The sequence below is a fragment of the Sus scrofa genome, chromosome X, assembly GCF_054392235.1.
Source record: "Sus scrofa isolate SSC_HxYL_T2T_F1_AM1 chromosome X, Sscrofa_HxYL_maternal_Yorkshire_Landrace_v2.0, whole genome shotgun sequence".
Classification (NCBI taxonomy): Eukaryota; Metazoa; Chordata; class Mammalia; order Artiodactyla; family Suidae; genus Sus; species Sus scrofa.
Window position 1 is genome coordinate 100,038,664 of NC_139401.1, and position 24,655 is coordinate 100,063,318.

The 24,655-nt window shown below is 40.9% G+C and overlaps 1 protein-coding gene across 9 annotated transcripts in view; it reads right to left on the minus strand.

Annotated features, from left to right (window-relative positions):
- The window catches only part of ACSL4 (acyl-CoA synthetase long chain family member 4), a 76,781-nt gene extending 52,335 nt beyond the window's left edge, over positions 1 to 24,446 (minus strand). For 3 of the 9 annotated variants that reach the window (XM_013986330.3, XM_005673821.4, XM_005673820.4), the window contains exons 1-2: positions 24,318 to 24,446; positions 4,785 to 4,872 (exon numbers count right to left, since the gene is read on the minus strand). The gene's annotated coding sequence lies outside the window, so the exon portion shown is untranslated. 9 annotated transcript variants of the gene reach the window in all.
- Between the last annotated feature and the right edge of the window lie 209 nt (positions 24,447 to 24,655).

Consider the following 24,655-nt stretch of genomic DNA (forward strand, 5'->3'; position numbering starts at 1 on the left):
TCCAGCTTTATCATGAGCTGTGGTGTAGGTCACAGACCTGGCTTGGATCCTGCATTGCTGTGGCTGTGGTATACGCTGGCAACTGTAGCTCCAATTGGACCCCTAGCCTGGGAACTTCCCTATGGTGTAGGCGTGGCCCTAAAAAGTAATAAATAAATAAATAAATATAACGTGAGCTCCTGGATTAGACCTTGGACTGGAAAAAAAAATGTTAGTAGAAACATATGAAATTTGAATAAAGTGTGTAGTTTAGTTAATAGTATTGTACCAACATATTATATACACCAGGTAGGATGTTTACATTAAGGGGCGCTAAGTGAATTTTTCTTCACAATTAATATCAACTTTCACTTCATTTGTAACTATTTTTAAACTAGGTGTTTTTTTTTTTACTTTATCATCTTCAGCAGATATTTAGTGAAAGTACTTATAAGGAAAACTACCATTATATTTTAGAATGATGATCATCGATTTTAGCTAAACACAAAATCCTTCACTTTACTCCTAACTCAAAAATTTGTTCCAGTGCAGGAAGAACATATACATTGTACATCCATGACGACAATGAGCATTTCTTTGAATAGTTAAATCTTTGGTATTCTGGGATAAGTTCTTTGTTTCACTTTCTCAATTTTGAAGCAATGTTTGTTATCCTACACCCATTGTCATTACCCAAGCTCAGAGACAGAGTCTAGTTTGAATGCTAAAGGAAATACTTCAACTCTAAGATTTTTCCATTCTGTTATCCTCCATTCTGTTACATAATTTCTCCCTCCTATAACCAATATGGTAAATTATGTATATAAATACACACACACGTAGTTTTACCACTTTTATAGTTATAAAATGCATGTGTGTGTACATATATATATGTATTACACACTCACATGTACATACACACAATTTATATATCACACATATACAAATTGTGTGTGTGTGTAAAAATAACAAGTACCTAACCTACAAATACCAGAGACTTCACCAGGGATAGGAAGATAAACTACACGCATATAAATTCCACTCCTTACTTACAAAGCTATAGACTTTCAGAGCTGAAACAGGCTTTAAAATGAGAGTGATGAACTAGTCTCTAAAAAGAAACTCTACTCCCTCTCCCCTCCAAATGACCACAGGAGCTAAAATAGCATCTATTTTCTAGAACATTAGGAAAGCATCTTATGTGCTTCTCTATACACAAAAATTAAGAATCTCGGAGTTCCCATCGTGACTCAGTGGTTAATGAATCCGACTAGGAACCATGAGGTTGCAGGTTCAATCCCTGCCCTCGCTCAGTGGGTTAAGGATCCGGCGTTGCCATGTAGTGTAGGTTGCAGATGCGGCTCGGATCCCGCGTCGCTGTGGCTCTGGTGTAGACCAGTGGCTACAGCTCTGATTCAAGCCCTGGCCTGGGAACCTCCATATGCCGCGAGAGTGACCCAAGAAAATGGCAAAAAGACAAAAAAAAAAAAAAAAAAAAAAAAAGAATCTCTTTCTAGGAGTCTTGGCACAGCAGAAATGAATCCACCTAAGAACCATGAGGCAGCGGGTTCGATCCCTGGCCTTTCTCAGTGGGTTAAGGATCCAGCATTGCTGTGAGCTGTGGTGTAGGTCGCAGATGCAGCTTGGATCTGGCGTTGCTATGGCTGTGGTGTGGGCCAGCAGCAACAGCTCTGATTAGACCCCTAGCCTGGGAACCTCCATATGCCCCAGGTGTGGCCCTAAAAAGAGACAAAAGACCAAAAAAAAAAAAAAAAAGAATCTCTTTTTAATCAGTATTCATTAGTTTCACTCTTAAGATGAATGCAAGAATACTAGAAAACAACAAAAAAGTGGACTACTCCTATCCTTTTGGTTACCTAAGATGAAATTAACAACAGTATCAAGAGGGAAAAGCACATTTTTTTCTAAAAGCTCTCAATAGGTCAACTGCATATAAATAAGAATTTTGGGGAGCTTCCATCGTGGCACAGTGGTTAACGAACCCGACTAGGAACCATGAGGTTGCGGGTTCGATCCCTGGCCTTGCTCAGTGGGTTAACGATCCGGCGTTGCCGTGAGCTGTGGTGTAGGTTGCAGACGCGGCTCGGATCCAGAGTTGCTGTGGCTCTGGCGTAGGCTGGTGGCTACAGCTCCAATTCAACCCCTAGCCTGGGAACCTCCATATGCTGCGAGAGCGGCCCAAGAAAATGGCAAAAAGACAAAAAACAAACAAACAAACAAACAAACAAACAAAAAAAGAATTTTGGGGAGTTCCCGTCGTGGCGCAGTGGTTAACAAATCCAACTAGGAACCATGAGGTTGCGGGTTCGATCCCTGGCCTTGCTCAGTGGGTTAAGGATCCGGCGTTGCCCTGAGCTGTGGTGTAGGTTGCAGACGCGGCTCGGACCTGACATTGCTCTGGCGTAGGCTGGCGGCTACAGCTCCGATTGGACCCCTAGCCTGGGAACCTCCATGTGCCTCGGAAGCGGCCCTAGAAAAAGGCAAAAAAAAAAAAAAAAAGAATTTTGGGTTTTTTTGTCTTCTCCTGGGCTACACCCATGGCACATGGAGGTTCCCAGACTAGGGGTCTAATCAGAGCTGTAGCCGCTGGCCTACGCCACATCCACAACAATGCAGGATCCGAGCCGCGTCTGCGACCTACACCACAGCTCACGGCAACACCGGATCCTTAACACACTGAGCGAGACCAGGGATCGAACCCAGCCACCTCATGGTTCCTAGTCAGATTGGTTAACCACTGAGCCATGACGGGAACTCCTAAATAAGAATTTTTTAAAAGTCACAAACATCAAAAATCCTATTTGTAAGATCCACCTAACACATAGCTTGACTATTAGTAAACAAACACTGGAGGAAAAAACTTTTAATAGATGAAAATTTCTGTCACTCTGGTAATTCTTGACTCAGGACCAACAATCTTACAAGACTGATTTTTTTTTTAATCTTGGACAAATAGATTGCATAATATCAAACACTGGATTTGCGAAATGTCTTCCTCCCAAGTTTACTCAAGCAGTGGGTTAATACATGAATGATTCCAAATTTATAAGGCTTTTATTAAAATACTAAAGATCTGAACTATATTTGAAAGAAGTATTTGTTACTTTAAGAGATCTTGACCAGAAACTACCGCTGTGTAACAATCAAAACTTTCCAAAAACTTGGGCAATTTTTGCCAGAAGTTACATCGTGTTTTTAAAGATATGAGGCAATACATACACGAAGAGAAAGCACTAACGTAATGAACAATAAGTACTTAATGAAGCGATAATTTTAGGAGAAAAACATTAGCACTTTTCTCTGCATAAAGATGAGATCGATAAACTGCTTGAGAAAGGAAAAATACATTTTTAGAAACACACTCTTAGAGCGAAAACATGGCCTGTTTTGCTGGTTCTCAAGGTATCTGGGGCCACTGTTTATAATATTACATCCTCACTTTCATTTCTGCCAGGAATAATTTTTATTTGCTAAAACAGATAGCGATGCACTGGGGTCCCATCGAAAGTAGTGCCAATTAAGAATAAAGAAATTATTCAGTGTTGCCAAATGTATATTAAAAGGTACTTTATATCCTGTTGACAGAAGGGTACATTGGTACAAACTTTAAAGAAAGCAATTTAGCAATAGGCAGCAAGAGGCCTTATGTCATACAAACCTCATGACCCAGTAATTTCACTCTCTACTTCTAAGAATACCTTAAGGAAATAGTCCAGGAGTTCCTGTCGTGGCGCAGTGGTTAACGAACCCGACTAGGAACCGTGAGGTTGTGGGTTCGATCCTTGGCCTCGCTCAGTGGGTTGAGGATCCGGCATTGCCGTGAGCTGTGGTGTAGGTTGCAGACGCAGCTCGGATCCTGTGTTGCTGTGACTCTGGCATAGGCCGGCAGCTGCAGCTCCGATTCGACCCCTAGCCTGGGAACCTCCATATGCCACAGGAAGCTGCCCTAAAAAGACAAAAAGACAAAAAAAAAAAATAGTCTGAGGCACACACACACACACAAAATGTAGACAACAGTCACTGTTGTGATACAGATAACAGAAAAACTACAAATAACTTCAAATGTCCAAAAGGAGATTGGTAAAATAATGATGTATCCTTAAGACTGACATAACACAATGTTGTCAAAGATATTTAAGGATGTGAGAAAACGCTCAAGATACACAAAGCGAAATTGGCTTAAGATGAAACTTAACCAAATAGACGCGGCTACAAGCTGGAATATTAATCGCTGGGTTGTAGAATTAGGTGACTCTGAGTTTTGTCCCTCTATTTTTTCCTCTAGTTCCTAAAACTTCTGCAGTGGACATAGTACTTTCATCATTTAATAGATAAGTAGAAGATATAGCACCAGTCTTTCAATTAACTCTAGTGGGTGGCTGTGTGAGTACGTGTGTGTTGATAAGTGACAATAAATATGGCCCATAAGGCGTGGTGAAACGATACCACAAAAGGAGCCAAAAGTTGACTTGGACTGCGCTACAGAAAGAAGATTAGAGACTTTGGTTTTTAAATCTAGACTCAGAAATAAAATAAACTTCTTTTGCTCATGTAATATAATCTATGAAGCGAAATAAAATGAAGTTTCTTCTTGCTCTACCTACCAGGCTAAATGTTTCCTAAAGCTAAGCATCCCCATGTCCCCTGTGTCAAAATGTGATTAAAAAAAAAAAAAAACTACGATGAGATTGCGAATAGAGACTATCAAAAAGCCAGATAATCATGAGGGGTTCCACCCAGGTAGAACTATATATAATTTCCTTAAAGCCAAGAGTTTTACTCACTTATTAAAACCAACAGGAACTCAGATGCTGGTTGATGGTGGCATAGGCTTAAAAGGTCTGAGAAGAGCCATGCTCGCAGTCCTCTGCCCTGGAAGGACAAGGTTTGTCAGCTAACCAGAATCAGCCCCCTAACGGGAACTGGGGCCCAGCCCCAGGAAAGGTGTCACAGGAAAAAGGCACCCAGTGGGTTATCACTTCTTTGTTCCACAAGGGCTGAGGAAGCCTGGAGATTTCAGAAGTTAGTTCTCCATCTGTACCTACATGGGTTGTTTACAGCCCAATCTCTGGGACCAGCTACGGGACTTTGAGAGGATATCATCTTACCCAAGGCTGTCTTGCTTCAGCCGTTCCAATCAACTGATATCATGTTACGAATGGGTACTAGCTGAGTTCAGACAGCAGTAGGAGGCAGAAACGGCTGAATCATTTCTTTCCCTCAAAGTTTTCATTTCAAAATGTTTCGGGCAACAGTAAAGTATCATTAAGTAATCTCACTTCCTGTAAGGCCCACACAGCTCTGACTGTGTCCTGCAATAACCTCGACAGGGCCTAGCGGCACCGGGTGCACAATACGCAAAACTATAAAAGGATCCCAGCTGCTGGGCATACAACTCCGCTGCGATACACAATGATACGTACACTTGAAAATTAATGTTTTCACTCCAAAGTAAAAGGGAAGCTATCTGTGGCTGCTGGTAACTCAAGTGGGTTGAGCCAGTGCCTCTGAAGCTAAGCTCACAAATTTGATCCCTGTGTGAATCGGTTAAGACCGGCGTGTTCGCCTTTCCCAGCTTGCCAAGGTATTGTCCCCTGGTTTACACATGTTGTCGCGGAGTAATTTTTATCAAGGTGCCCAGGTTTGGGGAGCAAAATCATCCCTCGTGATGACCCTAATAATGACCCTGACTCTGGGCCCGCTGAGAACAAGACAAGAACGCATGGCTGCATCAGCTGAAGCCAACCTTCACTACTGGAAAGACACTTGCAAGTACTAACTCCTGATCGAACCCACAATCAGATACAAATGGGCAAGTAAATGAACGAGCCAGCTTTGTGTCATTAAACACACACATATATGACTACTCCAAGTGTTTCCACAATATCAAATTACAACAATTTTAAATAGTTTCTGTACAACTGAATATTGATAATCCAACTTCTAAAATCTAGAGTTAGGAGTTCCTGTTGTGGTGCAGTGGAAACGAATCTGACTAGGAAGCATGAGGTTGCGGGTTCAATCCCCAGCCTCAATCAAGGGGTTAAGGGTCCGGTGCTGCCATGACCTGCGGTGTAGGTCGCAGACGAGGCTCGGATCTGGCATTGCTGTGACTGTGGGGTAGGCCAGCAGCTGTGGCTCTGATTCAACCCCTAGCCTGGGAACCTCCATATGCCAGGTGTGGCCCTATAAAAAAACCAAATCAAATTAAATCAAATCGAATCTAGAGTTAAACCTTAATTGATAACATCAAACTGAAAGCAATTCTTCATCTCACAGAGCACACACTTGTATTTTAAATACACAAATGACAAATTAGGTCCACTATTAAGAACATATCTCCACATATAGGCTTTCAATTTATATGACTTTTAAAGCCTATAGTCCTATTTAAGAAGTTGTGTTTACCTTTTAAGTCATTCAACCTAGTTTAAGTCAGAGAAAAGGATATTGCCAAAGCAACTTTAGCGTGCAATCAAAAATTCTAGCCTTGCAGGTAACAAATATCTTATAGTCTTTTTTTTAAATGCAACCAATTATAACTTCCTATCTAAGATTTTCTGGAAAGTACAGGTTAGCAACCACAGAGCTGCATATCAAACGAGGTATCTGACTCCCAGCAGATGACGAAAGACTAAAGCAAACCGGAGACCTTCCAGGCAAACCAAGATATTTATTGTAAGCTTAAGAAATTCTTCACATATTTATAAAGCACCAGTTCTTAGAAGAGTCTGTGCCTAGTATAGCCTAACGTTCAGTTTATTAAGAAAGATGTTATTTAACTTGGCCCATCAGGGGAAAAAAAAAAAAAGACCAGAGATTAACAGCATATGGTGCTACGCACTTTATGAAAGGTACAGGATTGACAATGACCCTGCAGTATAACACACTGCCCTACTGAGAGGGCACTCGTGAGCCAATATGCTGGAGCCAGATGGCCTGGGTCCAATTCCAGGAGGTGCCACCTACGCAACTTGGGTGACCTCGGGCAAGTTATGCCCCCTCTGTGCCTCATTCGCCACAACTCTAAAATGGGGGGAATACTAGCTTGAATGAGTTGATCTCACAGCTCTAGCCATCATAAACTTCTTCTAAGTTCTCAAAAGCCCCAAGCTTAATCTCTCACCTCTGTGTCTAGCACATGCTCTTCTCTCTGCCAAGAACATTCTCTTCTTCCTTTTCCTGGCTTCCTTTAGGGCTTAGTTTAAATGACACTTCTAAAAAGCCTTCCTTGACCACCCGCACGCACGTTATGTCAGGGGACTCTACTATTTGCTCTCCAAGCGCCCATTCAGCATAGCACCTAAACTTGTTCCAGTTTCTGTCCCCTCGCTGGGCTATAAGCTCCTTAACAACGGAGGTCATGTCTGTTTGGATCGCTGCTATAATCCTCAGAACCTAGCATCGTACAGGGACACAGTAGGTACTTACTAAATAGTCCTTGAGTGAAACAACAAGTCATACTAAAGAGAAAGGAAACCAAAGAATGATTTCCAAGTTTAATCTTTCACTCTAGGCAGAAATGTAGGCCTCTTTGTGTCTGAGATACATAGGAGTGCTTCCTCATATATTGAGAAGCTTGAAATTTAATGTGAGATGTACCATATTCTGGCAGAGTACAAAACTTTACACCCATTTGGGGTAAGAATCATGATTTCACAGGCAGAGCAACAGTCTGTTCAGTATGTTTACGCTTTTTATTTCATGTCTCATATTCCAAAGTCTTTACTTAAATAAGGATATCCCAGTAAAATGATATGGCTAGTGTATTTCTCTGATTATTATCAACTGGTCTAAATGAAACTCGTTAGTGCAACCGGCCCAGGTGGAGAGATGAAAAGGAAGGTGAGACCATGAAGGGGAAGAATATGAAAGAAAAAAAGCGAAAGTAGTGGTAGAGCAACATCAGCTGCTCATCTACAGAGTACCACTGGGTGGCACCAGTGCCCTTAGCTAGCCAATACAGATAGGAACCAGGCCACAGAGCCATCAATCAGCCAGTATCTCCCAGGGCTTAGGCTGAATACTCAGAAGTCTATTTTCAACATACTGATGGACAGATGCAATTTACCAGGGTTCAAGTTCTCTGTATATGTCATCAACTCAGGCATAGGTCTTAAGGATGTTGTGTTTACCAGAGACACCTGGAAGGTGGTTTGTCAACATTTTTGCCTGGTGAAATGTTTCAGAGTCAGCTCACCATTTTTTTTTTTTTTTTTTTTTTTTTGCTTTTTTGGGCCGAATCTGCGGCAGATGAAGGTTCCCGGGCTAGGGGTAGAATCGGAGCTGCAGCTGCTGGCCTACATCACAGCCACAGCAACGCCAGATCTGAGCCGCGTCTGTAACCTACACCACAGCTCAGGGCAACGCCGGATCCTTAGCCCACTGAGCAAGGCCGGGGATTGACCCTGCAACCTCATGGTTCCTAGTCGGATTCATTTCCACTGCACCATGAGGGGAACTCCCAGCGCACCATTCTAAATGCAGTGATTCTTAGTAAAGAGACCAGGGATTCTCAGTGAAGTAAGAAGGGAGAAAAGGGATTAGAATAACCAAGAAAGCTTTTACAAACTCTTAGGTTGAACCACATCAAATCGCTGATAGTCAAAAAGCTGTTACATACAAAAAATAGCAATCTCAAATGATTCAACCCAATACACACATATTTAGAATCACTGGCTTAATGAGCCATTGTTACTGATAAAAGTGTCCTATTTTTCAGGTTTGTTGAGGGGGAAGATTGGGAAAATATGCAGTTTGGCCTTAAATCATGAAGAAATGGAAACAACAAAATAACTAAGGATGGGGTCTAGATTAAACTACATTAAAAATAACACACATGGGAAGATGTACACCAAAAAGTAAATGCTATATTAAATGTAAAAAAGCTAATTACAAAATGGTAAATAAAACATATTTTGTGGAGTTCCCACTGGAGCACAGCATGCTAAGGATCCAGCATTGTCTCTGCTGCGACAAGAGTTAGATCCCCAGCCCAGCACAGTGGGTTAAGAATCCGGCATAGCCGCAGGATGGTAGTAGGTCACAGCTGCCCAGGAACTTCCATATGCCACAAGCAGAACCATAAAATAAAATGTTTTTTAAACACACACATTTTGTTTTTTAGGAGAATCCAAAAAGTTTGGGGGGAATGGACTGATCTACAGAAAAAAATATGGATGGATATATCCTAAAAAAATCCCAATAATTGTCTCTGGGTAGGGGGATTATCCATACCTTTTTTGGTCTTTTTAGCCATACATGTTTCTTAAAATAAACGTGTTTAACAATTTTGGATCCCGGAACAGGAAAAAAATATTTTGTTTAAAAAAAAAAAAACTCAGGAAATCCAAATAAATTCTATAGTTTAGTTAAGAATACTGCACCAATGTTATGTAAAAATGCTAACATTAGGAGGAGCTGGGGAAAGATATCAGGACCTCTGAACTATCTTTATAGATTCACCATAAATCTAAAATTATTCCAAAACGAAACATTTTTTTTTTAAAAAGCCATGTACTAAGATCACATTTTTCTTTAAATCTAGAAGAAAAAAAAAATCCATTTGGTTAAGAGATCCCTACATTTAAACAAGAATATGGTGGAATAAGTCTTCTTTGGTAGAAAGTCACTATGCCTTCTAGGATGACAACTGAGGATTACAAAGACTTAATGACACATGCAGAGAATTTCGTAAGAGGAAAGTGATGTTACCGTAACCACCACGAGAACATTTGAGGGAAGGAATCAAAAATAAGTACAGCAAGTAACAACTCTCTTGTAGTATTTAAAAATCGAGTTTCCTAAGTCCTGGGCAGCTACAGGTATGAGCACATATATTCGTTCAGGAAAAATTCAGTGAGCCTTCACTCGGCCCTGTCCTTGTGGAGCTTACTATTCAATAGCTAACACTGCAAGTGGACATGAGACTAACACAGAACAGACATACATGTAGAATAGGGAAGGAGGGTCGCCTGTGAGCCAACCTCAACCCTATAATAATAGCCCAACCAGATGATTATATACTTTTTATTTTAATTTTATTTTGTCTTTTCGCCATTTCTTGGGCTGCTCTCGCAGCATATGGAGGTTCCCAGGCTAGGGGTCGAATCAGAGCTGTAGCTGCCGGCCTACACCACAATCGCAGCAATGCACGATCCGAGCCGCATCTGCAACCTACACCACAGCTCACGGCAATGCCGGATCCTTAACCCACTGAGCAAGGCCAGGGATCGAACTCGCAACCTCATGGTTCCTAATCGGATTCGTTAACCACTGCGCCACGACGGGAACTCCCTTATATACTTTTTAAAAAGCTAACAATAAAAGCTACCCTCTGGGATTATCCAGTTATACCTGTGACTCCTTAGGTACCAGCTGGCTTGCCCAAAATGGATTCTTTCTTTAAAAAAAAAAAAAAAAAAAAAACTTCTTTGAAATATTGGGACAAGGAGGAGTTCCTGTTGTGGAGCAATGGAAACAAATCCAACTAGTAACCATGAGGTTGTGGGTTTGACGCCTGGCCTCGCTCAGTGGGTTAAGGATCCGATGTTGCCTGTGAGCTGTGGTGTAGGTCACAGATGTGGCTCAGATCTGATGTTGCTGTGGCTGTGGCGTAGGCCGGCAGCTGTAGCTCCAATTGGATCCCTAGCCTGGGAACCTCCACATTCCACAGATGGGGCCCTAAAAAGCAAAAAAAAAAAAAAAAAAAAAGAAGAAGAAGAAGAAATTGGGACAAGGAAAGCTATACAAAGCCAAAGGATGAACGTGAAGTTCTGAAAAGGAATAATGGAAAGGAAAAATGCAGTGATAAAAAACACCAACCAAAAACTAAAAGGCCTCGATCATTTTCATCTTCAGACTACTATCCAGCTATTGCAAACAGGTTATAACCTTCTGGTTACAGAACTACTCTGGCAAGTGTGAAACTTGGAATAGGTTACTTCCATTATTGGAACACACTCAACAGAGGTAAACTTACAGTTTCATTGCTTGAATATTGAAGATGTGTCAATAAAAGGCACTTTTGCATAAGATGAGATCCAAAACAAGAATTTCAAAAACAGATTTAAAGAGAAGCACCAGTGTACTAAAAACTCCCAAGCAGAGCAGGAGTCTTTTTCTCATCTCAATGAAACACTGTTTAAGGAAGGGGAATTATGTATCCCCACACAGAGGTCAGCCAAGAAGCTTGCTACAGTTTCAACAGTGTTGATATTTCCTACTAGCAGATATTACCCATGAATCCCTAAAGCACTGAACTTCTGCTGCATCTTCAATGTTATCTGCCTTTCAGACATCCCTTTGTGGAGTTCCTGTTGTGGCACAGTGGAAACAAATCCAACTAGTAACTATGAGGTTGCCTGTTCAATCCCTGGCCTCGCTCAGTGGGTTAAGGATCTGGCGTTCCCATGAGCTCTGGTGTAGTTTGCAGACGCAGCTCGGCTGTGGTGTAGACTGGCAGCTGTAGCTCCGATGAGACCCCTAGCCTGGGAACCTCCATGTGCCGCGGGAGCAGCCCTAAAAAGCAAAAAACATCCCTTTTCAGTTATTTCTGTGAATATTTAAGTGAAAATATATCATCTTTCAATTAGGTTATAATTCCATCCTCCTTGAAGCATCTGCACATGATAAGAACGTAGCCTGCTTTCCTATGTACAATCTGTTGCTTACTCTTCTTTGAAAGCAAAACTAAGGTCACAGAAGGGGTTTTGAAAACAAACGTTCTCTGTTGACCATGCATCTTGAGGTCTGATGGCTGTGTGACAGCCACAGGCCATATTTTTAAAGAATAAGAAAAAGTATGCTCTAACTGCTCCCGGCACCTCCATCTTATGGTTTCCAGGGCTGCTATGTCTGAAAGCAGAAGAGAAAGACATGGAGGTTCAGCACCTGGTACCAAGCCCAGGCAACATCCTAATCTTTCATCAACAATGGGGCAGTAAAAGCAAGAAAAAAAAATTTTTTAAAGGAGGGCTCTGGCAATAGCAGGACATGGCCCCAGACCTGGCCAAGTACCAAACTCAACACACATTCTAAAGGTTTAGCTCATTCCACAGAACAATTTTATGCAATTCGAATATGTATCTGTGTGACTTTGAAACATCATTGATTTCCTTTCACAGAGGAGATAGAGGTCAGCAGCAGAAGCAACAAATCTAAGAACTGATTTTCCTTCCTAAACAAATTCCCTAATCACTCCTCTCAAAGCAGAAGAAACATTTTCTCATGATCTCATGCCAAAATGTTATGACATCTGTAAGAAACCAGACAAATAAAATGGCCTTAGTGTCACATTAGCTAAGGACGATGCAAAATTAAAGAAATTAACTCTAGGTTGAAAAGTAATTCTAGAAATCTTAAACAAGATTAACTGTTTCAGAATGAGTTGCTTGCATCTCATCAACGTCATTAAAGTAACATATATGTGTTTTATAACAATCCCGTCTTTGAAAAAGATGAATAGAGTTTTGACTCGATTTAGCAGATTTCCACTGCATACTGTGACATCGTCAAATTAAACAACCACAGGGCCTCTCAATATACTCTTAGCTTAGGGATTCGATAGGCTACAACTTGTTTTTAAACTATGTCTCCAAAGTACAAACTAGAGTTGAGAGTCCTAGTTTTCAAAACTCAAAGTACATTCTGGCTACAGACCACATGTTCATGGCCACCTCCTACTCCTTTGGTCATGCCCTGGTGTAGCATCCAACACTTCTTTCCTGTGGCCAGCGCCCTAAGCAACATGACCCTTTGATCAAAGGCAGGAAGGAAGGTAGTCAAGAGTCCTCCTCAGTTGCAGACAACTAGAAACAAGATTGTAAGCAAGCAGTTTACCCCCTAAGAGGTTAAAAAAAAAAAACTACAATCTCTAGGCTTAGGGACTTTTTGAGAAAAAGATCAGTTGTCTGAAAGTTGAGTTAGGAAGAACTCTCCCATTGCACCACGTCTATCATTGCCATCATAGGCCAATTACGCCATGCAAACATTTCATGTAACCCAAGAAAGATGGCTCAAACGCGGGGTACCACCGAGATAAGACAGGGGTTGGCAAGCTATATCTAAGCTCTGAAATATTCTTCTCCCAAGAGCCAGAGGCACCACTTTGGTAGAGTGACCCTACTGAGCTAGGATTCAATTCGGCCAGCATGGCTGGGGCAGGTGTCTTTTTAACCCCACTGAATACTTTGTACATCTGAGGTCAAGAATCATCCCTCATTCAGTTCTACCCACTCTGTCCCAGAAGAAAGGCTGTATAAGTGAGGTTAGGGGACTCCATTTGGAAAACAGGCATAAAAAAGGAGGTGAGAAACAGCAAAGTTCTACTGGATAGCACAGGGAACTATATTCAACTGCCTATGCTAAATCATAATGGAAAAGAATATTTTTTTAAAAAGAATGTTTATATATATGTACATATGTATATATATGTGTGTGTATATATATATAAAACTGAGTCACTCTGCTGTGCAGCAGAAATCAACACAACGCTGTGAATCAACTATACTTTAAAAAAGGCGAGAGATTCACCAGCGAGGTTTCCATTTTGCAGTTGTCTTTTACAAATTACTCGTAAAGAAGTAAATTTCTTTGGGGGATACTTCCTAAAGAAAGCTATTCCCCTACCAACATTTTAATACTCAACCATCTCTTGGTGATCAAGGGAATATTAAAATTAATGTAAATATGGGCGTAAATTAAAAACCTGCTTCCTCATAAAAACCCTGGCCTTTATACTTGACAGAAAAAAACCCTAAGCAGACGAATCCAAAAATTTCTGGTGGAAAATTTGAGTTGTATAACATCCTTACAAGTGCAGTCATTTTGTTTAGAAATGTGTAACATGTAACTATATTTAAGGAAATATGCTAATGCTGACATTTCTTTCTATGTGGAGAAATAAACACGATAAAGCTTCCCAACTGCAGGTTGCTATAATTCACCAAACAGTGAGCCTGCCCCCTGCCTTTTCTAGTTTCCAGGGTATGGAAACCACTTGCTTCACAGAAATTCTAACCTACTCCTGCAAGGAAATGCCTGGGCAGAGGGAATCCCAAATATTTTACCAAAGGCTTATTTGCAATTGACCAAATCCTGAAGGTTTCTGTTTTTTCCAAGTACAAGAATACCACCATCCCTGGCCTGCTTTTCTCATCTGCTGCTCTGTTTGTCTGAAACATATTCATTCGACAGTTGTTTATAGCTACTTCTCCCTGGTTCCACCCCTCAGTCAAGTTATGACTTCTTAACTACTTTTTAAAAATACAGCTTTACAGTTGACCGAAGTATAGTTGACTTATAACGTTGTATTCGTTTCAGGTGTACAGCAAAGTGTTTCCGTTATATATATATATACACATCCATTCTTGTTCAGATTCTCTTGCCATGTAGACTAACACAGAATGCTGAGTAGAGTTCTCAGTGCCCTTTTTTTCAGCTTCTTCTCAACTTAGCATCTTTGGTAGTCATGTGGAACACAGCATCTTTTCCTTGGATTTGGCCCCATGAGATACCAGTGCTAGCTCTGTCTTCTCTTCTATTTCCAAAGCCATAACTGAACTTTAAGCTCATTCAACCAAGTTCCTGTTTCCTGTCTGCGGGAAGTTTTCAGCTTTCAGTTCATTTGAAAAGCAGAAATGACTAACATATTCTGAGAAAAATGAATGACCGCCATCTCAGGGAGAGCAGCTCTGCCCACTTCTCCAGGCTTTCTGTGATGACTCATTACTTGGGTACCCCCAGGGGAGTGGTCCTTCAATATCCTGTAATTACTCGTTTATAGTATTAAAATGCTTTAGGTATACATTCAAGGTAATAAACAGAATACCTAAGAGAAAACAGGTATTTCGCCATGCCTTAACTTCCTAACAATCACTAGACTCTACCAGGAATGTTTTCAACACCTCTGTCATAGTCTAATGTCACATGCCCCTGCCATGAATCAAGGGAGAAATGGCAAACCTCTCTTCTGACTCCCTCATACAATCTGCTAGCTTCACAGCACTTATGAAAGGAAAAAAAAAATCCTCTGGCTGCAAAATCGAATCTAAAAAGGCCAAAATGCACAGGATGCATGGCCTTGGAGAACAGGGACACTGTTCCAATGGCCACGACAAAAATCTGAGCAGCTACGCTGGGCTCTCACATTAACACCATTGGCTACGAGGCCAACTCTTCTTTTGTGAAATACTCTGTGGAGTTCATGGTAAAGTAAGGTATTTTCACCTCTAAGTGCCACAGCATAAACCGAGAAATGATTATAATAAGCCTTCAGTGGATGTGCTAAATGAACGCTTCTAGAGGACGTGCGAGCAGAATACATACATACTTGCCCAAATCAAACCGGGTCCTGCAACACGTTTCTCCTAATGTTCCATTTGACACACTCTGGACTGAGATACCACTGACCAAGTTTCATGTTGCTACAGAGAGCCAGATTTTCTTTACTTTTATAAGTTATGAAAGAACACAACTACACCCACACTTTTATTGAAAATTAGTCACAGCAGTTGGTTTTTCTTTGAACCAAGATAACTGTCCAAGCTCAGTTTTCAAACTGTCATTAAAACCAAACTCCACCCAAAATATTCCTAAAAAACTTTTATTTTATTTTATTTCAGTCTTTTCAGGGCCACACCCACCGCCTATGGAGGTTCCCAGGCTAGGGGTCGAATCGGAGCTGTAGCTGCCGGCTTACGCCACAGCCACAGCCATGCTGATAACATTTTAATATCTTGCATTTACATCATTATAATAGTTAAATTCAAAACAGAACTGAACTGGTTTAACCCTGAGCATTTTCAAATTCCTTGGTTATTTACTTTTGGTGACCATAATTTTAAGATTATAGTTTGTTCTGGAAATCAGTTACTTTAACTAGAACACTGCATCTACATGACACAGTGTTGTTCTTTTTCCCACTAAGGTGTCTTTTTCACTTATTCAGAGTTACTGATCATGGAAGATGCTCACAATAGAGAGTCAAATTAAAAGAAGCAAGTTACAAATCGGTATGTACAGCAAGAACCCGTTCTTGTATAAAAGAGATACATGTATTTGCACATGTATGTTTGCACATGTGCGTGTGTGTGCACACGTGTGCATGTGAGCATCCATGCATGTGTGTACACAAACATAAGGGTGCATATGTACCCCAAAGTTGACAACAGATCTCTCTGGGTATGAGATTATGTTTTTTTTATTCTTCTTCACACTTAATATTTTCAGTGCAGAAAATTTAGAAAATATAAACAGTACTTTAACAAAGGGAGGAAAATTGTTTTGAAAACTACCTGAGTACTCACTAAGCAGGCACTCACTCGCTCCATTTCTAGCACAGTGTCACTCTATAAGGCACAATGAAGGAATTACACTGCAAGTATCCTCCAGTGTGTAAATGCTGCCCATGAGGAATCTGTATAATTACTATTAAAACAGTAATCAAAGGGCGAGGGGGAGGAAGTGGGATGGACTGGGAGTCTGGGGTTAATAGATGCAAACTATTGCCTTTGGAGTGGATAAACAATGAGATCCTGCTGGCTAGCACTGGGAATTATATCTAGTCACTTGTGATGGAGCGTGATGGAGGATAATGTGAGAAAAAGAATGTATATATATGTATAACTGGGTCACTTTGCTGTACAGTAGAAAAGTGACAGAACACTGTAAACCAGCTATAATGGAAAAAGTAAAAATCATTTAAAAAAATAAATAAAAAGGAGCACGCCTCTAAAAAATAGTCTATTAACACCATTAGGATGCCTTTTAAAAGTTTGTACAGAAGAGAAAATAAAGGTATAATAGAGTTTATTAATAAAATAAAAACCTGAAAACAATAAATAAAATAGTCATCATAAGTTAACATGCATCGTGAAATTGTATGGGGTAAAAAGTAAAAGTAACGCTATACTGCCTTCCTCTAACACCTAGAGAGAAGTATTCATGGTGTATGTTAATCACACCTTCTTGTGTTATCCACACACATGGTAAGGTTTGGGGGTTTTTTCCGGGTAAGCGGAATTATGGTTTATGGACTGTTCTATAACTTCCTCCCCTGTGCGTCCCCCTTGTAACAACCTACTTTGAAACTCCTATGGCAGTTTATATAGGTCTGAGGGGTTTCTTTCCTTTAATAACCCCATGTTATTCCATAAAACATGTTATTATTTAAATCATTCCCCTTCTGCTGGACATTCAGGTTGCTGCCAAGTTCTCACTGGTATGACCAGTTTCACTGCAGTGAAATCTTGTACCTATCTTTATACAAATGGGCAGCTATTTCCCCAGAACAGTGCTCTGCAGAACGGCTGGCCCAAAATACATGTACATTTTAAAATGAGAGGATTTTGATGTTCTTTATCAAAAAGCTACACAATGCACACTCTCATTAACAGTGTATGACAGTGCCCATTGCTTTCTAAAAGTGGATACTAAAGTTTTTGCCAATGTATTTGGTGAAAAATGGTTTTCATTTCCCTAATTAGCAGAGTGAGTTTGAGCATCTTTTCTTTTTTAATCGTAATTTTAATTTCTTTGTCTGAGAAAGGCCAATTCAAAACCCTCTGCCACTTTTTCTAATGGGTTCCTTTTTCTTGTTGATCCGTAGGAGCTCTTTATATATCATAGATATTACATAATAGAAACCTTTTTATCTAATGTTATTTGGAACAGTTGATTAGCAAATTGAAAATGTCAATTAAGGTGAACAATCATAAAAAAATAGGCACATGACAAACATTTCATTTTATCTTCATTTTATTTTATCAGTGGTAAATGTACACTCATTCATCAAACTTTTGATAAAGGGCCAAGAGGCCAAAACATTTCTTTAACTCCAGGCCTACTGACTCTAAGGAAATCTCAACTGAATTCTTAGAAAATGTAGGATTTCAAAGAACTTAAAAGACACTTGCAAGGAACTATGAGTGAAGAACACTTCAGATTTCTATATTTATTTTATACAAATCTTAGCATTGTCTTACCTACACCTAGATGGACAGTAATAACTTGCTTTCGTTACTCTTTCCAAAACATCCCATTTGTTTTGGTATAATGAACCTATCCCCCAGCTTCAACAACTATCTGTATGTGCTAAATTTTATTTCTTTCACATCTCTAGGCACTCTGCACCTCTACCCTCATTTAATTTGAAGCAAATCTCAGACATCACATTGTTTCACCTGTAAATATTCAGTAAGAACTTCTATTCCCCACTACTCAGACCATATCAAGTTATAAAATATGAAAATAAATTAGAGTTCCTATCGTGGCTCAGCAGTAATGAACCAGACTAGTATCCATACGGATGCAGGTTCAATCCCTGGCCTTGCTCAGTGGGTTAAGGATCTGGTGCTGCCATGAACTGTGGTGTAGGTCACAGACGTGGCTCAGATCTGACGTTGCTGTGGCTATGGCGTAAGCTGGCAGCAGCAGCTCCAGTTCGACCCCGGCCTTCCATATGCCGTGGGTATGCCCAGAAAGACAAAAGAAAAGAAGAGACATTACATATCTACAAAAACAAGAATGAGCATGTATAGGTTCAGTAATAAGGGCATCTGTTCTACAGGTGGGGCCACAAGCCTACTGTCACCAACTGGTGACCAACCTGCTAATAGCAAGTGTTCAGTGCACAGTGTATTTTACAAAAGAAATGAGGAATATCATTTAACATAGTGAGTCAGGTAAATGGAAGTCAACTAAAGCTTCTGCCATGTATGTAGAAGCTATTTTTCCCCAGTCACATATGCCTTTTATACTTTGTTATGGTGTCTTATGCCTTCCAGACATTTTTTAAATATATATTTAGATTTTTTAAATACATCCTTAATTTATTTTTGTGTATGATGTGAGGCAGGGACCCATTTCTTTCCAAATATACACCCAACAGTCCTAACTCAATTTCCATTTTCAACATCACTGGTAGGCAGGTAATTTAAAAGAACTAAAGTAACAACTTCTGACTTACCAAAGGAAGCTGTGAGGCTCAAACTGACAGGCTCAAACTACTACTATGTGTTTACAGATCACAGATCACAGTCGTTTTGGGAGCAGGAGCCACAATGCTGTCATACTTGGCTCGGTCCTTACCAGTCTGGCTCACAACAGGGTCTCCAAAGGACATCACGACTGGATAGGCATCTTTCTGAATCTCACTAAGCTGCCATACTTGTAAATTGACATTCGCATTGAAATAGCCCTCATTTAACAACAGCCCCAACAAAATCAACCTTCCCACCTCTCCATCCATTCCTTGATGTTGCTCCTAGACCACAGTGCCTTTAGACTTTGTATAGAAAATGAATACACTCTTCCAAACTACAGTTTCCCAGGGAAATATACCCAAGAGTTACGAAAAGTCAAGGTAACGTTTGTTAAGTTTCCTTTATAACCTAGAGACTCAATAATTTATAAGGTTGCTTTATCTCTGGGCAAACTTTTTGTGTAAAGGACCAGAGAGTAGACTGACTTCTAGGGCCATAAGTTCTCTGTTTCACCTCTGACACTGTATTTCGAATGCAACCAGACAACACACAAATGAATGGATGTGGCTGTATTCCAATAGAAATTTATTTACAAAAACAGGTGGTGGGCAGGATTTGGCCACCGGCAGTATTTTACTGGCCTTTGTCTTATGCCAATGATTAATCTTTTTCAAATAAAAAACCACTACCCTGGCTCTACACTTATTTGAGCAAATATGGTTAACACTGAAGGAATGAGTAATAATTTAAGTAACACCTTACAGAAATGAATACTCTCAAAATCAATCACTAAGTTTTTCCTGTAAGTTCTTCTCATAATTTGGGCACATACATTTTTCAAAATATAACAGTGTAAGTCACCTTACAACTAACATTTACTTTAAAAGATAATTAAAATGAACATTTAAGTAGCTATTACAAAAGGAAAATATGCAGTCTAGACAGACAGATTCAAGTCTTGTGCTCATTATTCTTAGCAGAAAAAAACTACAAAATCTATCATGATATTTGCAACTTCACTACGTCAAATGCGTAAGTCTAATTCAAAGAACATTTAAATGAGAACACAAATTTTTTTCCTTTGGATTGCTTACCAGAAATGTTGATTTAAAACTATACAGTTTTGCCAACATATTTTAAATTTAGAAAGTGAAACCAAAAATCTCCTTGGCATATGACGTGTCTTCTTAATTTTAAAATATTCACTTTAATGTTACATTTGACTGCCTGGTAAGGCAGAAATGGTACTTTTTAAGGCACAAAAGGATGGCAGCCATTTTCACATGGTGAGAGGACATATGAGCATGTATCCCCACTCTAAGCCATCAAGGCCACTTATTCCCAGACTACACCTGAGCTCCAAAGCTGCTCAAGGAAAAAAAAAAATGTTCACCCTGCTTACAGAAATACTGGATCTTATACAGAACAGCAAGGTGTAACATTACATGACAATGGTCCATAAGACCCCCTGACACGAAAGCCATGACCCATGAAAGGAAAAACTGACAAACTGGACCACATCAAAATTAAAGACTTCTGTTCTGTGAAACAAAACGTAAGAAGAGGACAAAAAGACAAGCTACCGGCTAGGAGAAGATATCTACAAACCACGTGGCCAACCAAGTGCAAGTACTGAGAATAAAGACTTCTCAGGACTCGACAGTTAAAAAAAAAAAAAAAAAAAAAAGTCCAACTATAAAATGGACAAAAGACGTGAACAAACACATTTCACAGATAAGGATATAGAGAAGGCAGATAAGCACATGAAAAGGTGTTCAGCATCACTAGCCATCAGGCAGATGCAAATTAAAACTATGGCAAGTTAACACTACACACTCATCTATCAGGATGACTAAAATAAAAAACAGTGATAACACTAAGTGTTGGCAAGGATGATGACCACTCATGCACTGCTGGGGGGCATGTCAAAAGGCACAGCCACTCTGGAAAACAGTTCAGCAGTTCCTTATAAATCTAAACACGCAGTTACCATACAACCAGCAATTGCACTCTTGGGTATTTATCCCAGAGAAATGAAAATTTATGTCCATATAAAAACCAGTACACAATTATTCATAGGGGCTTTATTCATAATAGGTTAAAAAAACTACAGGAAATAGCCAGATGCCTATAATACATCCATACCATGGAATACTACTCAGGAATGAAAAGGAACTAACTGTTGATACAAGACACATTCGCTGCATGAATCTCCAGGGATACATCCATACCATGGAATACTACTCAGGAATGAAAAGGAACTAACTGTTGATACAAGACACATTCGCTGCATGAATCTCCAGGGAATTACACTGAGTGAAGAAAAAAAAAAAAAAGGCCAATCTTGAATGATTGCATGTGGTAGGATTTCATGTATACAGTGTTCATGAAATGGTAAAATTATAGGCATGGAAAACAGGTCAGTGGCTGCCAGGGGTCAGAGAGGGAGGGAGATGTCTTGGCTCTAAAAGGGCAACATTAGAGATCTTTGGCATCATGAAACTGTTCGGTATGTTGACTATGGTGCTGGTTATAGGAATTTACACATGTGATAACACTGCCTAGAACTACATACACACACACAGATGAGTGCATGTAAAACTGGGGAAGTCTGATTCAGGTGGAGGGAATGTATTTCAATTTCCTCATGATATTCTGCTACAATTATGCCAGATGTTACCAGTAGAGAAAAGGAAAGGGTGTGTGTGTGTGTGTGTGTGTGTGTGTGTATAACAATTTTATGAGAATCTAAAACTATCTTAAACAGTTAGAAAGAAAGAGGATATAAAACCAGCCAGTGGCAAGAGTGAAAAATAAAAGCTTTTCTTTTTGCTAAAGCTTCAGTAACCGAAAGTCAAGGAAAGAAAAAAAAGGGGGGTAATGCCAAGAAGACAGTCTACAGGCTATAATTAATAAAATCATCTCCTCCTCCCCTGTGGAGATTTAACTTCCCCAGGATTTTATTTCCCTGATTTGATTGTCATTGCTAATAAAAAAAATAATAAACTGACATACAAACTGTCTCTCCACAACCCCCACCACCATCACCACCATCCTGGACTATGAAATTAAACTCTGTAGGGTAAGGATTGTCTTCTTAACCATCATATCCGAGTGGCCTGGCACGAAATCAGCAACAGATGGAGGAAGGAGTTAAGTTGAATGAACGAACAAATGAATGAGTGAATGAGATGCCTGCATATTCAAATGCCTAGCCAATTACAGTCACAAGATAGTATGTATACATTTCTGTACAAATTTCTTAAAAGCCTTGAACATTTAAAAATAAATAAAGCGTGGTATTGTACACAATTCACTTGCAAGCCTAGGTTAACAATACCTGGCTTCTATAAAATGCTCCCCAATTTCTAGATTTCCACCTACAGTAATTCACTTGATAAGGATGAGTTAAGAATTCTGCATATGTAGACTGGAACTAGTACATGCAGATCTATGCTAGAGAAAAACGTCCTAAACAACTAAGGATTTGCCTTAACTTCAACTAAGGATTTATGGCACAGTCTTAAAATGCAAATTGCATTTTATATATATTTCAAATTGGTGGACTTTTATGGGTCGTTCTACCAACATCAAGACTCTTTTACAGAAGCTAAATTGAAGAGAGGAAAAGTGACTTGTCCAAGGTGATATAATGAATTAGTGCTGGAACTGGAACCAGAGCCCCTCCAGGGTCCCAATTCATTTCTCTTCTCCACTCAACTGGGCAAGCCTCTCCTTTCTCCACCCATCCCACCCCAACCCCCCAAAAAACACTTCAACAAAAATCTTAATCTGAATCACTTCTTTTTAAAGTAGGGGTTTTTTTTTTGGGGGGGGGGAACCAATGTAATCAAGATTTCCATTGTTGCGTAAACCTTCCGTGGATTTGTAAGGGTCAAATCACTTCTCCTACCAGAACAATAAGGTACTTCATTCTATGTTGCCAGTAGACCAACAGTTTAATGTTTCATCCTCCACCTGAATGGCAGAGAGAGTGTTAATTCTTAGAGGAGTCTTACAGGTCTCACCTTTTAGCGGGTTTCATCGCTATTTTACAATTCAAGGAAGAGGCCTTAGACTATTAAAATCTTTGATATGCTCATTGACAGTACAGACATTGAATCTCCCCTTACAGCCTTCTGTACCAATAACAGTTAAAACTATTAGTCAGAGGCAATACAAAAGAAAAACTAAAGTGACAAGCAACTACCAAGACACGAGGATTTCATCAGGTTCAATCTCTGTTATGCAGCAACATGTTACTAAGAGCGAATTTAGAGGTCCTAAAATCAGAACCCAAGAAGGAACCCTCATTCCAACATCCTCATTTTTGTAAATGAGGAAACTGAGGCGCTGATTAAACCATTAACCAATGAAGCAGATGGCTTGCTTTTTCAAAGAGATTCATTTAAATGCCATTTCGTCCTTATTCTCCATCTCCCCGTTGTTTCTCAGAGCGATGATTGATTTTTTTTTTTTTTTAAGGTGAAGAGCGATTTAGGGCAAAGTCATTTCAAGAGGGTGAAAAAAAAATGCCTTTTGAAGGAGGAGATGCTGGAGTCAAGAGGAGAAATGACGTCTTATTTAAAATATGTAACCCCTTAATGGGGGTTAGGCAATGAATCATATTCTCCTCGATTTTCCTCTGTGCGATAGACATCACCCACAGTTCTTTCTGTAGGGCCCTCGAATGAGAGGAAGAGGAAGTGAATAAAGCTAATGTTAAATATACAGCACCCACGGAGGACAGGGATGTAGATAGGTAGAACAGGAAAAAATAAGAGCCCGCTTCTGCTAGAAACCAGCCGTTTTCTAACACACCTAAAGATCCGGAAGCTGAGAGGATATCGGAACCTAGGGCATCCCTCAAATTCAAAGGGCGGATGCTTCCAGGGCCAGAGAGACCCCCTAGCTCCCAGACAGACAGCGACTGGAAGGGGACAAAATGGAGCTGAGGTCCAGGGGCGCCCTAAAGGTCGTTTGGAGGTCTGGCGAGTCGCTGATGTGCTCCTTCGGAAAGGGTCACGGCAAAGCCTAGCACCCCGATCAGGAAGATGCTTTTGCCCCTCGAAGGGCAGCGATCGGCAGGTAGAGGCAAGCCAGGGTCTCGAGGACCCCAGACCTCAGCAAAGGAGATGATACCGGGACTTAGGGATCTTCCCGGACGAGGGGGGCGGGCTCAAGAAGCAAGCCAGCGGATTCCGGGAACAGGAACGTCCCCTCAACCTCTTCTGGGCTCAGGTGTGGGACGGTGGCACGGCCAGAGCGGGGGCCCCGCCACAGCCAGAGGACAGAGGTGCCGGGGCCGGAGCCTCGCGGGCTGCAGTTACTCACCAGAGGCGCTGCCCACGGCGTCTTCGCAGCCGGCAGGCGCTGGGCACTCGGGAAGCTGGCGGAAAGGAGCCGCGTGCCCGCTAGCGCTGGTTCGAGGAGGGGCGCGCCGCGGAGGCCGGAGAAAAAGCCGCAGCGGCGCGCGCGCACCCGGAGGGCCGGCGGAGGCGGGGCGAGGCGCGGCGAGGCGCGGGCCCGGAAAAGACGCGCCCGGAGGGGCGGGCGGAGCGGGGGCGCGCGGTGGTGTGGCACAGCCGGCCGAATCGCGGGCGACGGCCCGCTCGGCCCACCCACGCTCCCGCCTCCGCTCGCCCCGACGTCAGCCGAAAAGGAGGAGCCCC